Source organism: Cavia porcellus, unplaced genomic scaffold (assembly GCF_034190915.1).
Source record: "Cavia porcellus strain 051 isolate PalLab524CR breed Dunkin Hartley unplaced genomic scaffold, mCavPor4.1 scaffold_2, whole genome shotgun sequence".
NCBI classification, from domain to species: Eukaryota; Metazoa; Chordata; class Mammalia; order Rodentia; family Caviidae; genus Cavia; species Cavia porcellus.
In genome coordinates this window covers 130,068,698-130,083,323 of record NW_026947485.1, presented here as the reverse complement: position 1 = coordinate 130,083,323, position 14,626 = coordinate 130,068,698, and the positions used below count along the sequence as shown (strand labels likewise).

Below are 14,626 nucleotides of genomic sequence, written 5' to 3'. Positions count from 1 at the left end.
GCTAATGTGAATAATCCAGTTTCTCTTATTTCCCTCTCTGTGATTTTGTTGTTTGAGTATAGGAATGCTATTGATTTCTGAGTATTGATTTTGTATCCAGCCACATTACTGAATTTATTTATTGTATCTAAGAGTCTTTCAATGGAGTTTAGGGGGTCTTCTATGTAGAGTATCATGTCGTCTGCAAACAATGACATCTTAACTTCTTCTTTTCCTATCTTTACCCCTTTTATTTCTCTTTCTTGCCTAATTGCTCTGGCTAGTACTTCCAGTACTATATTAAATAGGAGTGGTGATAAAGGACATCCTTGTCTTGTCCCTGATTTTAAAGTAAAGGCTTTCAATTTTTGGCCATTTAGTATGATGCTGGCTGTTGGTTTGTCACAAATGGCCTTTATTATATTGAGGTAAAGACCATCTATTCCAATTTTCTGTAGAGTTTTTATCATGAATAAATGTTGGACCTTATCGAAGGCTTTTTCTGCATCTATAGAAATGATCATGTGATTCTTATTTTTGGCTTTATTGATATGGTGGATTACATTTATTGATTTGCGTATGTTGAACCATCCTTGCATTCCTGGGATGAATCCCACTTGGTCATGGTGTATAATCTTCTTGATGATTTGCTGGATCCTATTTGCCAATATTTTATTGAGGATTTTTGCATCTGTGTTTATTAGGGAGATCGGTCTATAGTTCTCTTTTTTAGTTGGGTCTTTCTCAGGTTTTGGTACTAGAGTAATATTTGCTTCCAGGAATGACTTAGGAAGGATTGCTTCCCTTTCAATTTCATTGAATAGTTTGAGGAGTGTCGGCATTAGGTCTTCTTTGTATTTCTTGTAGAATTCTGCAGTGAATCCATCTGGGCCTGGGCTCTTCTTGGTGGGTAAGGACTTAATTACATTTTCAATTTCAGTAACAGAGATTGGGTTATTCAACAGTTTTACATCCTCTTGATCTAGCTTTGGCACTTCATATGCTTCTAAGAATCTGTCTATTTCTTCTGTGTTATCAAACCTTTGAGAGTAGAGGTTTTCGAAATAGGTGTTGATGATCTTCTGTATTTCTATTGGGTCTGTAGTGATTTCTCCTTTTTCATTTCTTATTGCATGAATTTGAGCTTTTTCTTCCCTTTTTTTAATAAGGTTGGCTAGGGGCTTATCGATTTTATTTATTCTTTCAAAGAACCAACTCTTTGATTTGTTGCTTCTTTGGATTGTTTTCTTAGTCTCTATTGCATTGATTTCTGCTCTGATTTTTATAATTTCCTCTCTTCTTTTGGCTTTGGGCTTGACTTGCTCTTCTTTTTCTAGCTTTTGAGGTGTAGCATCAAGTTATTTATTTGTATTCATTCTGTTTTCCTGATGTGGGAACTCAGTGCAATAAATTTTCCTCTCAGGACGGCTTTCATTGCATCCCACAGGTTCCGGTAAGTTGTATCTGTATTTTCATTTTCTTTTAGGTATTGTTTGATTTCTTCTTTAATTTTTTCTGTGACCCACTGATTACTCAAGAGTGTGTTATTCAGTTTCCATGTGTTTGTGGGATTTTTGCAGTATCTTTCATCATTAATTTCTAATTTCAGAGCGCTATGATCCGATAACATGCAAGGGATGATTTCAGCTCTTTTGCACTTGTTTAAATATGTTTTGTGAGCTAATATATGGTCTATTTTAGAAAATGATCCATGTACTGCTGAGAAGAATGTGTATTCTGATGTTGTTGGGTGGAACATCCTGTATATGTCTATCAAACCCATTTGTTCACAGGTATGATTCAGTTCTGTTATTTCTTTGCTCATTTTGTGTCTGGTTGATCTGTCCCTTGGTGTCAATGGCGTATTAAGGTCTCCTGTTACAATTGTGTTACTGATAATTTGAGTTTTCATTTCTGTTAATAATTGTTTTATATAACTTGGTGCTCTGGAGTTTGGTGCGTATATATTTAAGATAGTTATCTCTTCCTCTTGGAGTTTTCCCCTTACTAGTATGTAGTGACCTTCTTTGTCCTTTATGGTCATTGTTGGTTTAAAGTTCACGTTGTCTGCAAACAGAATGGCTACTCCTGCCTTTTTTTGGATTCCTGCTGCATGAAGAATTGTTTTCCATCCTTTGACTTTCAGTCTGTGAGTATCCTTCTGGTTTAGATGGGTTTCCTGTAAACAGCATATGGTTGGATTTTGTTTCTTGATCCATTCTGCTAGTCTGTTTCTTTTGATTGGTGCATTGAGACCATTTACATTAATGGTTATTACTGTTAAATGCTGGTTAATTGTAGGAATGTTATCTCTCTGCTGTTGCATCTTTATCTTTCTGTTCTGTTTAATTATTTGCTTTGCTTAGTGGTTTTTTCCTTTGTGTATCTAAACTGTCTTTCAATATTTTTTGCAGGGTCGGTTTGGTGTTCATGAAGTTCTTCAGCTGTTCTTTGTCATGGAAGTATCGTATTGCACCATCTATTTTGAATGATAGTTTTGCAGGATATATCAGTCTTGGTTGGAAATCATTTTGCTTTAGGATCTGGAATATTTCACTCCATGCTCTTCTTGACTTTATCGTTTGTGCTGAGAAGTCTGCTGTGATTCTGATAGGTTTTCCTTTATAAGTGATCTGTCTTTTCTCTCTGACAGCTTTTAATAATCTATTCTTATGTTGGATTTCTGGGATGGTGATTATTATATGTCTGGGTGTAGTTTTATTTTGGTTATGAGTGTTTGGAGTTCTATATGCTTCACTGATCTTGATGTCAGTTTCTGATCTCATGCTTGGGAAATTTTCAGCTATTACTTCTCTAAATATTCTCTTGACATCCTTTATGTTGTCTCCCTCTCTTTCATTAATCCCTATCATTCTTATGTTATTCTTCTTTGCATTGTCTTGCAGTTGTTGAATTGTTGTTTCCTGATTCCTTGTTATTTTCAAAAGATCTTTCCTTTCCTGTTCACTAGCTGCAATCATGTCTTCAAGGTCTGAAATTCTATCTTCACTTTCATTAAGTCGGTTTTTACAACTTTCAGTGGAGTTTTTTATTTCCTGTATATCTCTGTGCATCTGCATTATGTATTCTGTTTGTTTCTTATATTGCTCGTCTAGGGATTCTATCTTTTTGTTTAGTTCCTCCAATTTTTTATCTGTGTTTTCTTTAGATATATTTAGAATCTCTTTCATTTCTTTTATCATTTCTTCTTTTATCTGGGAGATTATTTCGAGTTTGAATTTCTTTAAAGCTTCCTGGAGTTGTTTGTCAACTTCAGTAGCTATTATGTCCAATATATGAGGTGGATGGGATATATTTTCTTCTATATACATTGCTCCTAGGGTTTCCTGAGATGGGCTGGAGGTTTGAGGTTGTAATTTGGTCTTTCGTTTTGTCATTTTCTATATTTCTGTGTTTCAAGTGTTATTTGAAAGCTTCCTCAGGATCTGTTGAAAATCCCCTTCTATGTTTGGAGCTACTGAGACTCTGACACCGCACTACCCCAAGCCATTGGGCCTAAAGAACCAGTGGCCCTCCTCTGCCTGCTCAGAACTCCGCAGTTCCAGACAAGCTGGGCCTCAGGGACACTGTGCGCCCACCTGCCCCTTGGAAGATCCACAGCTCTTCAATCACAGCCGGGTTAGGGTGCTCACCACAGGCCGCAGTGCTTCAGGAGCCTGTGATCCCTCCCTGCTTGCAGAGATATCCACAGTCCTCTAGGCAAAGGAAGGGACTTCTGCAGGCACTCCAGATCCGCCCAGCTCCTCCTCTGCAGGCAGATGGCTAGGCGCGGCTGGGCTCAGGGGTTAGTGTAGGCCCGCCCATCCGTCAGGAGCTCAGCAGACTTCCAAGTGTAGCCGGGAGGGATGGGGAGGCGGCTGTAGTGGCCTCTAACCCACTGCTCCACTTCACTGCACCCAGAAGCCTGGGGGGTCCGGAACAGTCTGAGATTTGGGCAGACTGTGCTGGGCACTCACCACAGGCTGAGGTGCCTCAGGAACCTGCGATCCCTCCCTGCTTGCAGAAGTATTCAGTCCTTCAGACAAAGAAATGGGCTTCTGCAGGCACTCCGGATCCGCCCAGTTCCTCTTCAGCATGCAGATGGCTAGGCGCGGCTGGGCTCGGGGGTTAGTGTCCTGAGACCAGCTTTAACACAATAATACAATAAACCTACCAGATATAATATGCCATTAAACTATAAGCTCTCCAGAGCAAGGACTCAATAAATATTTAAATGAGTAAATATACCCCCAAAACTTACTCATTAATCTGAGTCAAGAAAGCAAGCATTTAAGAAACGAGAGTCAAATGAGCCCATTAGTAACACTTTAACCGCTAGCAGCCATTGTCAAAGCACCTGACCCTTCAGGAACTCAATAAATACCAGGGAAGCTAATGAAATAATTAATTATGTCTTTCTGAACCTCACCCTACTTCTGAAGCACAATTCCGTAAATATACTAAAAGACTAGTCATACACTTTAAACAGGTAAATTTTAGGATGTAGAAAAGGAATCTCAACAGAGCTGCTAAAGACACTCACAAGGCAAGTTCTCCAGGCCCTCTGAATGATTCTTGCAGCTCTATCCTGCTTTGTGAATTCCTTTTGCTGGGACATTTGAGAGTCTCTGAAAACTTTTCTCTTATTTTAAACGGTGTAAAACAATCTGTGATGAAAAACTTTACTACTTTGGTTTCACTACCAAATGTTATCGACTAAATATTGTGCTTAATCGTCTTCATCGGTTTCTTAATTTCGGTTTGCTCTTCCATCAGTGGTCCTTCAGAGGGGACTGCTGGCGCTGACCCCGGCGGAACTCCAGCCCATGGCCACAGAAACTCAATATAAATCTATCTTGTTGCCAGGTCTGACAAATATTATTTGGATGAAATAGTTAAAATAACCCTCATTAAATAATCTGAGTACTAAAAGCCTGTGTTAACTCAAACAAGATCTATTAGTTTCTTTCTAGTCTCTGATTACCAACTGATGAAACCTAGCAATAGCATATGCAGAATATATAATTTGCAAAAAATACAGGAAAAATCTACTTTGAAAGTTACTTGGCATTATTTCCTTTATATGTTTATAACTCCTTTGTTATAAGGAGATCAGAAAGCTTTCTCTCTGCCTTGCAAAAGTTTGACAGTGTTTCTACTCCTTATACGCAGGTCTTCATACACTTTCTCCTGTAATATTTCCTTTCTTATAGTAGCTGTCCTCACCACCTGCCACTCAGTAACTCCCTATATTTAAATAACTCCTGACACTGACAAAGCACATTTGACATGTTTCATCTCATAAGCTAAGTTTTCCTTCGCATCTGTTACCCCTTTTAAAGATCAAGGAGGAAAGGGAGCAGAGACAGCAGTACTAAGACTGAAGTTAAACAGTGGCTGCCCATGCTTTCATCAGCAGGATTTGTGACTTGTCACACAGAGGCTGGCTTTGTGGTATCATTTCAAAAGAAAGAGGTCTGCTTGCTTAAGGACTGAGCAAAGAGAATGTTGTTTGCTTTGACTTAAGATTGTTTTATAAGCTGTATCTGGAGGTAGAAAGGTTACAGCCATCATGAAGCAATTCCACACAGAGCAGTCATTTTAGCAGACACTTATGGGGTGAGGAATCCATACTGTGGGGGCCCCAGTGAAGAGATTCTGGGAGCCCTGAATTTTGTACTTTCCAACAGTGATAAGCATTGCCATTTATTGGGCCTGGTTGTTTAACAATTCATTTTGTTTGGTTTAGGCTGTTGGAAAATCACAGTCTCAGAATTATCCCAGGATTGTAGTTCTATTCTGAACTAAACTCTAGTGAAGTTTGTTTTGTCCCACGTTTTTATCTTGTTTTTTTTTCTTTACTGTATAGAGTAGGTTTAAAAAAAAAAATTTGAGAGCGTATAGAAATACTTTTTTAGTTATATGACATTTTCTATGACTACATGTAAATATTTTCTAATTGAAATATAATCCACGTAACATAACATTCACTATTGTAAAGCATACAATTCAGCAGACTTCTTTTTCAAAATTTTTTTAGTATGTATTATTCCTATGGAAGAATGGGTTCATTTGGGCACACTGTGGGACAAGTGTGATGCACATAATGGTTATCATAACATCGTGATGCACATGAGACCACATCATCCGGAGGTTTCTGCTCCCTGAAGGGATTCCGGCTTACCTGGGGGAATATTACTGAGATCTGTTTACACTGTTCAACTATTAACAGCTCTGAATTTAAACTTTTGAGTTTGCCCTTTCTTTTTAAACTTTTAGGATGCTTAAAAGCTGCTCACTCCTTTCCCCAATTTCCTTTTTTATGTCCTACCACAGGGGTCAGTTGGTCTAATGACATTTTGCCTCTTGTAAGGCTCTACATTCTCAGGTCAATACGTAGCTATTTTCCCCTTTTGTGACATTTTTATGGCTCATCCTCTAATTTTGATGCAATAATCCAGGTGACTCTTTCCCTGAAGATTTCTTGCTGGCATCCCCTTCTATGCATCATTGAGGTGTGGCGTGTTCTAGGTTTCAGAATACTGAATGCACTCCAGATAATACTGCCAGGGCGAAGGGACCAGGTTTGATAGCCTCAAGGTCTAGACAAAAGCAACTATCACAGAATCATTGTGTCCGTCTAGAGTGTAGCACTTAAGATGCCAGAGGCTGCACCCAAAATCCCCCATAGCCTCCCTACGAGAACATGACAGACGTTGCATCAACCTTGTAGGGAAACTGTGGTGCTGGTTTCTATCTCCAGCATCACATAACTGAAGAACCAAAGTCACTTGGCACAGTTCTAGCTTCAAGAAAAATAGGTTTCAGTTTTCCAGCTTCAGAGGGATTTGGAATACACTTTAAACAACCCAACCCATAATTTTTTTTTCTTTCTTTCTTTCTTTTTTTTTTTTTTTTTTTTTGTACCAGGTATTGAACTCAGGACCTTGAGCTTGCCAGGCAGGCGCTTACACCACTGAGCTAAATCCCCAGCCCTCAACCCATAATTTCTGCAAAATGCTTAAAACCTGAATACTAGGAAATAACTAGATTAAAGAGATAGGTCAACTCAACAACTAAAAAATTAGTTCCAGCAAGAACCTGGTAGTTCCTCTAGTTTGTCCCTTGAATCTCTAAATGTCTTTCTGGTACAACATTCAGAATCCAGAAATCTAGGTTAGAGAAGGAGAGGGAGAGAGAGGTATAGAAAGTGAGGGAGGGAGAGGGCAGAGAGAACTAGCAGAGGAAGGAAAGTAAATTTCATTCAAATAATATGAAAAACTTAGTAAGAGCGGTAATGTCATGGCTTGGATGTTTGAAATGTAGTTATCAGTGTAATGCAGTTGGGTCATGGAGATTTTACTAGAGATCAATGCTTTTCTTGGAGTGAAGTCCCGCTCTCATGGGAATGGATTCATTACCCAGAGACTAGATTTTTACAAAGTAGAGTTGACTCTCACCAAAAGCCAAGCAGATGCCAGAGTCTTCCCAAACTTCAGAACTGTGATCCAAAATAAACCTCTTTTTTAATAAATTATTCTGCCTCAAGTACTTTGTTATAGCAATAGAAAATAGAGTAAGATAAATAGCATTTATTTCTACCAAAGGAGCATTTTTATCTGTTTTGAATTCTACTTTCTAGCACTTTTAGTCAAAGGTATCTAGCATGTAAATTCTGGTTTGGAATGTCTGAAATCATAAACCACACTGGAATAACCAGTGAGGCCTGGGGAAATCTTAGCCATGAAATGTTCCTAGGATACCCATTGTCCACCCAAGTATTCACTGCTCAGGATTCCTCATTAGACAGTCATGCCTCGCTATTCTTTCTCTCATTTGCTTTCTCTGAAAGTACAGAGCTAAAAACAATTAGGCTCTTTTCAGTTTTTAATGTTATGGTTCATTCATTCGTTTATAAATATGTGCTGAGTCTCCATCCCTCATCAGGAGCCCTATGCAATGCCATGGGTGTCAGTGACACAGATGTGAACAAACTAGCGTGGCCTCTGCCTTCACAGGGCTAATAGTTTAGCATTCTGATACATAAGGACATGAAAAATGACCACACTGTCACTAACCCCTTATAAGTGTGATACATGCTGTGAAAGGGTTAGTTTCCTGGTCTCAAAAGCAGACTACCCGAGTAGGCTACAGCTTGGATGTGACATTCAGGGTATATAATAGTGACAGTTTGTCTCAGAGCTCTGTGTGTGCCCAGCACTTCAGAGACCTCTTTCCAATATATCCTCCTCATATTTGGAAACAATAAAAATTATTTTAAAGATATTCTAAAACCACACACACACACAATTGTAGCATCTCTCCATAAAGCAACTTGCTGGTTTTCTTCTTAAATCCATTACCGAGGGTCCGAGGGATCGTATTTTTCTAGATCGACTTATGCTTTGAAGTCCCTTAATAGGCTGGTGACTGACATATGGCGGTGTGGATCCTGTTCCTACTCTCATTTCTCTTCTCTGCTACTATTGGCCTTGCTCCCGGACACAGCTCAAACTTCTGTGCGACTCATTCAAACCTTCTCCACATCTGCACATCTTGTCAGTTGGCAAATTCCGCTTATTGAATCTGCTTGGTATCTTTCAGATCCATCTCTTGTTTCTCTTACCACTGAGCAGACTGTGTTCTTGTGGCTTACATTTAACTGTTACAGACCTTATAAATAATTCCTATGTCTACCGATTTCTCTACTTGTGTCCATCCCACAGAAATAAAAGACCAGGTTTTTTTATTAGTATATGTTTGCAATACACAATAATTACATTAATCTCGGGGAATTGGTGTGTAGACATATCATGTCTTCATGCTTTTACTTCCGCTTCCCCCCCATCTCTCCCCACTCTGTGATCCCTTTCCTAGCTCCACAGTCTGCCTCCCTGTTTTCTATCATCTATCTTTTATTTCACTCTTTATATTAGTTATATCTTGGCTTTCTTACATAAGAGAAAGAGTGAAATATTTAACCTATATCTGATTTATTTCACTTAACATTATAATCTGAAAATGCATCTGTTTTCTTACAAATGAGTAGATTAATGTTTCTTTTTGGTTGTATCCCATTATCAAGTGCATCATATTTTAATATTTTTATGTGCCTCGTTGCCATGTATTTTGCAAAGTGTCTAGTCATATCAGTTGGCCATTTTTGATTGAGTTTACTTTGGGAAAGTCTAGTTATATAAAAAATAAATATATATATATATATAAAGAGATATATCAATAAATGCATATATCTGAGGAGTAGTTTTCCCATCCTGTAGGATGTCTCTACTTTGTTGGTTGTTTCCTTTGCTGTGTAGGAATCCTGAAATCTAATCATTTATCATGAAAATATATGACAGGCCATAAATTTTTGTTAAATAAAGCCCACTTATACTGCTTCCCTCTTCAAAAGCATGCAGGCATTTTCTGCCGTCTGCAGGCTGACACTCCTCAGCCTCACGTTGCTGCCCATCAGTCTCCCCCCTTATTCTTGTACAATCCCCCCTGAGCTCCCTGCCACAAATCAAAATCCACCCATGTTTTCAGACCTTACTCCAGTGTCATCTCTGTGAGGACTCCTCAGAGTCTTTGCTCATAATAATCGCTCTGTCTTTCTCACTCTCCTTATGCACTCCACCTCCATTATATTATAAGTCTGTCCTTTATTATAGCTCTGAAGTGAATGGGGCTTCATGTTAGGTGTCAGTTTTGATCAATTGGTAACAGCCTCTTGGAGCACTGCATAAGGGCAACTTGAATTCCTTGTGAAAGAAAGTGCCAAAAGCTATTTGATGGCAAACAGGCACCAGAGAAGAGAAGGAACAAACTGCCCGCGGAATGGCCAGCTTTCTTCCAGGCCTCTATTTCTACTCAACTAGATCGTGCATCCATCAACATCTGTCCTTGTCACCTCTTTCAAAGTTCATGTTCAGTTTTATCCTTAATCACTCTATTCCCCAATTTGTAATGTTTACAATCCAAAATAGCCAATATGGTATTTGAGATTGAATGTAGCAATGGAAAATAAACAACGATGTACAAATGAATGGTCCTTGAAGACTGGGCAGAAGGGATGGAAAGCAAGAGGGCAAAAGAAGTCCTGAGTGCAGAGTAAAGGATGAAAATGAAGTGGAATCACTTGGTCCAGAGTTAGTGAAACAGAAAAGCCAAGTTCAGTTTAGAAAGGTCTGGAGTTTCAAAATGGGCACTGGGAATGTCTCAATAAGAAAGACAGATATACTCAAACATGTCAGGGCATAACTCATGGTTTCCAATGCAGTCATTTCTGTGCATCAAAATGAGCAGAATGTTAATTCAAATGACTTTCATCTAGAAATATGAAGATGACTCAATATTAGCAATAACTACCCATTCCGAATAGTTTTCTTGATAGATATGGAAAATCTCTTGATAAAATTCATTTTTAAAAGTCCACATAAATGAAGAGCAGAAGAAAAAGTTTAAGCATGAAGAGCATAGATACGCATCATATTAAATGGTGAAACACTGAAAGGTGTGACATTAAACTCAAATGCAATTCAGAAATATGTACTATTTATACCACTTTAAACAGAGTTTTTGAAGATAGCAGGGTAAAATTTTAAAATAAGTGATTAAGTGTGAGAAAGTAAGTGTTGAACAGGGACTATATGCAAGTAATATGATTTTTATACGCAGAAAACCCAAAATATGACTTGCAAAATGGTAGCAGATAAAGTCACTCTACAAAATAATATTTGTCCATTATATGATATATAACTTGATCAAATTTAATATGGAAAAATTATTCAATTTACAAGAGACATGAAACCCATGAAATACCTAAGAATAAAATCAGTTACAGAGGGACAGGTCCTACATAAAGAAAATAATACCATTTTATTGAAGGTCATAAAACAGGGCCTAAGAAATAGAAAATTACATTTCCTTTAGCGATTAAGGTTTGATATCATAAAATTATAACTCCTTCCGATATTACCATAGAAGCTCAGTGCAGCTTAGATGAGAATCTTAGTGGGTACTAAATTTGAAAAATAATTATAGATAAGCTTTTCAGTCTTTTCTATATGCCAGGTGGTATTGTAGCATCCCATGTGTATTGAGGGTTACAATCACCTAAGATAATATTATTAATATACTCCCATTACATAAATTAGAAGTCAGAAAACTGAAAGTTAGATTAAGTGATTTCTCAACATTATGCAAGTAATAAGGGCAGAATCAGGGCTCAACCCTGGATGTTTGGGCCAGCAAATAAGAAAAAAAGTAGAAATGTGAAATGAATCTATCATAAAGGGATATGGTACATTTAGTAAGTGGTACTATAATACTAGTTACCCATCCTAATAATGATCAAGAAAATACACTTAAATTCCTATTTAAGGAGCATATTTAAAATATATTTCTGAGCTGAGATATAGCTCACTGGTAGAGGACTTGTCCAGAACACATGGGATTCTGAGTTCAATCTGCAGTACAAAATCTATAGCTGTATCTATATCATCTCTATCTCTATACACATATTTAAAATGACTTAAAGACATCTAAAAATGAAAATTACAATAATATTTTAAATATAAGAAGCTAATTATGCTTTCTCACAATGCATGAAATATTTTAGGCAGGATAAGATATGCAGAATTTATAAAAAGAAAAAATCCAACCTCAACAGTTACTATATAGCCACATCATATCATGTACAAGATCAAAGACAGAACATACACTAGGAGACAATATTTGTAATATATTTGATAGAAAAATTGTTCCTCATGCCATTTTTAAAGAGACAACATAGTAGAAAATTGAGCAAAGAATATTAATGAGAAATTTGTAGAAGAGAAATAAGTATAGGCAATAAATATAATCCCAGGTAGAGTTAAGTGTGAACTAGGTATTAAGTTGTAAAAGCAGAAGTGGACACTTTAGTGTAGTTAAAATTACCTTTGAAAATTCCTTAACCTGCACATAAAGTATTATATATATTTGAAAATGCAAAACCAAGCAATCTGTAAGTTATGTATACTGAACTCCAAGAAGCACTGGATAGGGTAACAAAGAGCACCAAAGCTACAGATGTCTGAGTACTGAAACTTTTCTGCCTTTAAGTCACCATCAAAACACTAGAGGAGGAAGCAGGGTGGGTAGAGAATTGCCTTTCTATAGTTCAAATTCCACTTTTAAAAAAATAGTAAACCTATCAAAGCTTAATATATATTAATAGATGTTTTTATTGGGAAACTGTCTGATGAAAGGCTTAGAACACATTTATAAACCAATAAGAGTTTGTTGAATCTGAATTTAAATCTTGCTTATTCATTAGACCCACATAAAGCTGTTGTTTGAAAAGTTGTTAAGATCTTGGTTTGTGTCTCCCGTCTCCAGGTTGATGTTTCTGCATGGCCCCATAACAGATATCATTCTCTTGTCCTTTTTTACTGCTTTTAAGTCACTTTACGTAGTTTTGGGCATGCATGTGGTAATAGGTTTTTCCCACAAAAATTGAACAAAATAGAAAAATTAGTATCAAAAAATTAGAAAACTTAGCAATGTCCTATGCTGACTAGGGTAGGGGAAATAGAACTCTTGTTCTATTTGATCAGTGTGGGAACCAAAGTTTTCATCTCATAAGAAAAATAAAATCATCAGTCTACTTGGCAGTAAACCTTGAAACTAAGCAAGTGTTCATTAATAGGAAAGTAATTGCAGACATAATGATATTACTATTCCAGGGAAGATAATGTGCCTAAAACAAAAGTAGTTATAGAAAAAAAAGGTGAGAGAATAGAGCAAAATTAGTCTAATGGTGTAGACTTTCAATTAGAAGATTTAGATGGGTAAGTTCAGGGAACCCAGTGTATCGGGTAGTAACTAGGTAGCATGTAACAATACTGAATTGTATATTTTAAAGTTGCTTAGGTGTTCTTCCCACAAATTAAAAAAAAAACAAAAACAAAAAGGCATCATCTTGAAGTAAAAGGTATGTTAATTTAATTATGATGATCACTTTACAAAATGTATGTATATCAAATCAGTACTTTTTCTTCCATAAAATCATACTATTGTGTCAATTATACCTCAGTGGAGTGGAAATTTTTAACAAGAGAGAAGTAGGTGTATGTGTCGGGTAGAAAGACTGCCATATTTTTCTTAAATTAAATAATTTAATAATAACTAATATTGATATTAGCTTTGTTAAAACCAAATACTAACCCAACCCCAGGACATATGTACAAACATGTATGCATGTGTGTTTGTGTGATACTTTCTAAAGTGTGAAAGAAAAGAGCCCAAACTGCTTTAATTGTGAACTTCAAGGAGCAGAGTCATGGGACTCAATTTCACTTTTCACTCCCCTGTGATTTTGAGGCCTGATGCAAATCAGTGGTAATAAGAACTAAAAGAAAGAAAGAAAACTGGGAGATGTAACACAGAAATGGATGGGACTTGACAACTATTTGGATGTGTGTGGGAGGGAAATGAAGTCAAAGATGGCTCAGCAGTATCTAGCCTGGGTGACTGGGAGAGGGTGCTGCCATTTATAGAAACAAGGACAGTGTGAGGAGGAAAGTGAACTTTTATTGTTACCCAAGGAGAGGTGATGAGTTCAGGTTATCAATCCAAGTTGTGCTGCTGCTTCTTGTTTTAAATAATGATGTATCTACAAACAAAGCTGCTTATCTTGGTCTTAAAACCTCAAATAATATGAGAATTTATGTTAATTTTATCTTGAGAAAGAGTTTTTAAAGGAATATTGCTTTTTAAATGTATTTATTTTACATTTTAAAACTAACAGTCATAATATTTTCTATTGTTTTACCTTATCCATGCATATTTTAAAACAAGAGAACATTTCTTTTTGGATCAGAAAGTATTATTGCAGGAATTTAAAATAAAAAAAGAAAGAAAAATAACTTTGTCTACTGCATCCCAAGTGGCAGATACTATCCAATATGACCTATACATTTTTTATTGAATGTTTCTTTTATGCTCTTTTAATATAGTTATTCCTTTGCAAGTGCCTTTGTAACTAAGTACCTACTAGCTTATTAAAAGCATATTGTTAAAAATATTTTAGATAGGCAGCTTTGCAGATTTTTTAAAAATAGAAATAGCTTGTGAACTTTTATTGCATACAAATCAGCATTAGATATTTAGCCCCACTGAGAATTTATTTTTTGCAAACACTGCAAGAATTCTGGAAAAATTTATTTCTATGCAATTGTGATATTTTATGTTGGGGGTAAACTAGAAGTATGTAATTTGTCAGTATGAGATCTTTTGCATAGATAAATGAGCCACCAAAGTCACCTGAATAAATCATTTTAATCTTAATTTTCAGTTCTATGGACGTGAACTTCTCTTGCATACCTTTAATTTGCATTCATCATTGATTGTATTTTTATTTTAGACACTATTCTTATGATAATCTTTCTTCCTAGGAAATGTTTTTCACATTTGTTATTTCTAACCTGAGTTGAAAAAGGCCATGCTTCTTTCTTTGGAGTCTGAAGATTCCATGAATTCCAGAACTATCAGAAAACTGGGTATTTGTGACATTATGTAAAATCACAAGGTGATTTATTTCATCAACTAATTCTTATAATCTAGTTAAAGCTACATAAGGTTCTCACTGGAGGACATGGAACAT

At 36.5% G+C, this 14,626-nt stretch overlaps 1 protein-coding gene across 11 annotated transcripts in view; it reads left to right on the top strand.

Annotated features, from left to right (window-relative positions):
• Mctp1 (multiple C2 and transmembrane domain containing 1) overlaps positions 1–14,626 on the top strand; it is a 539,183-nt gene that overhangs the window by 250,744 nt on the left and 273,813 nt on the right. The gene's annotated exons all lie outside the window — the stretch shown is intronic.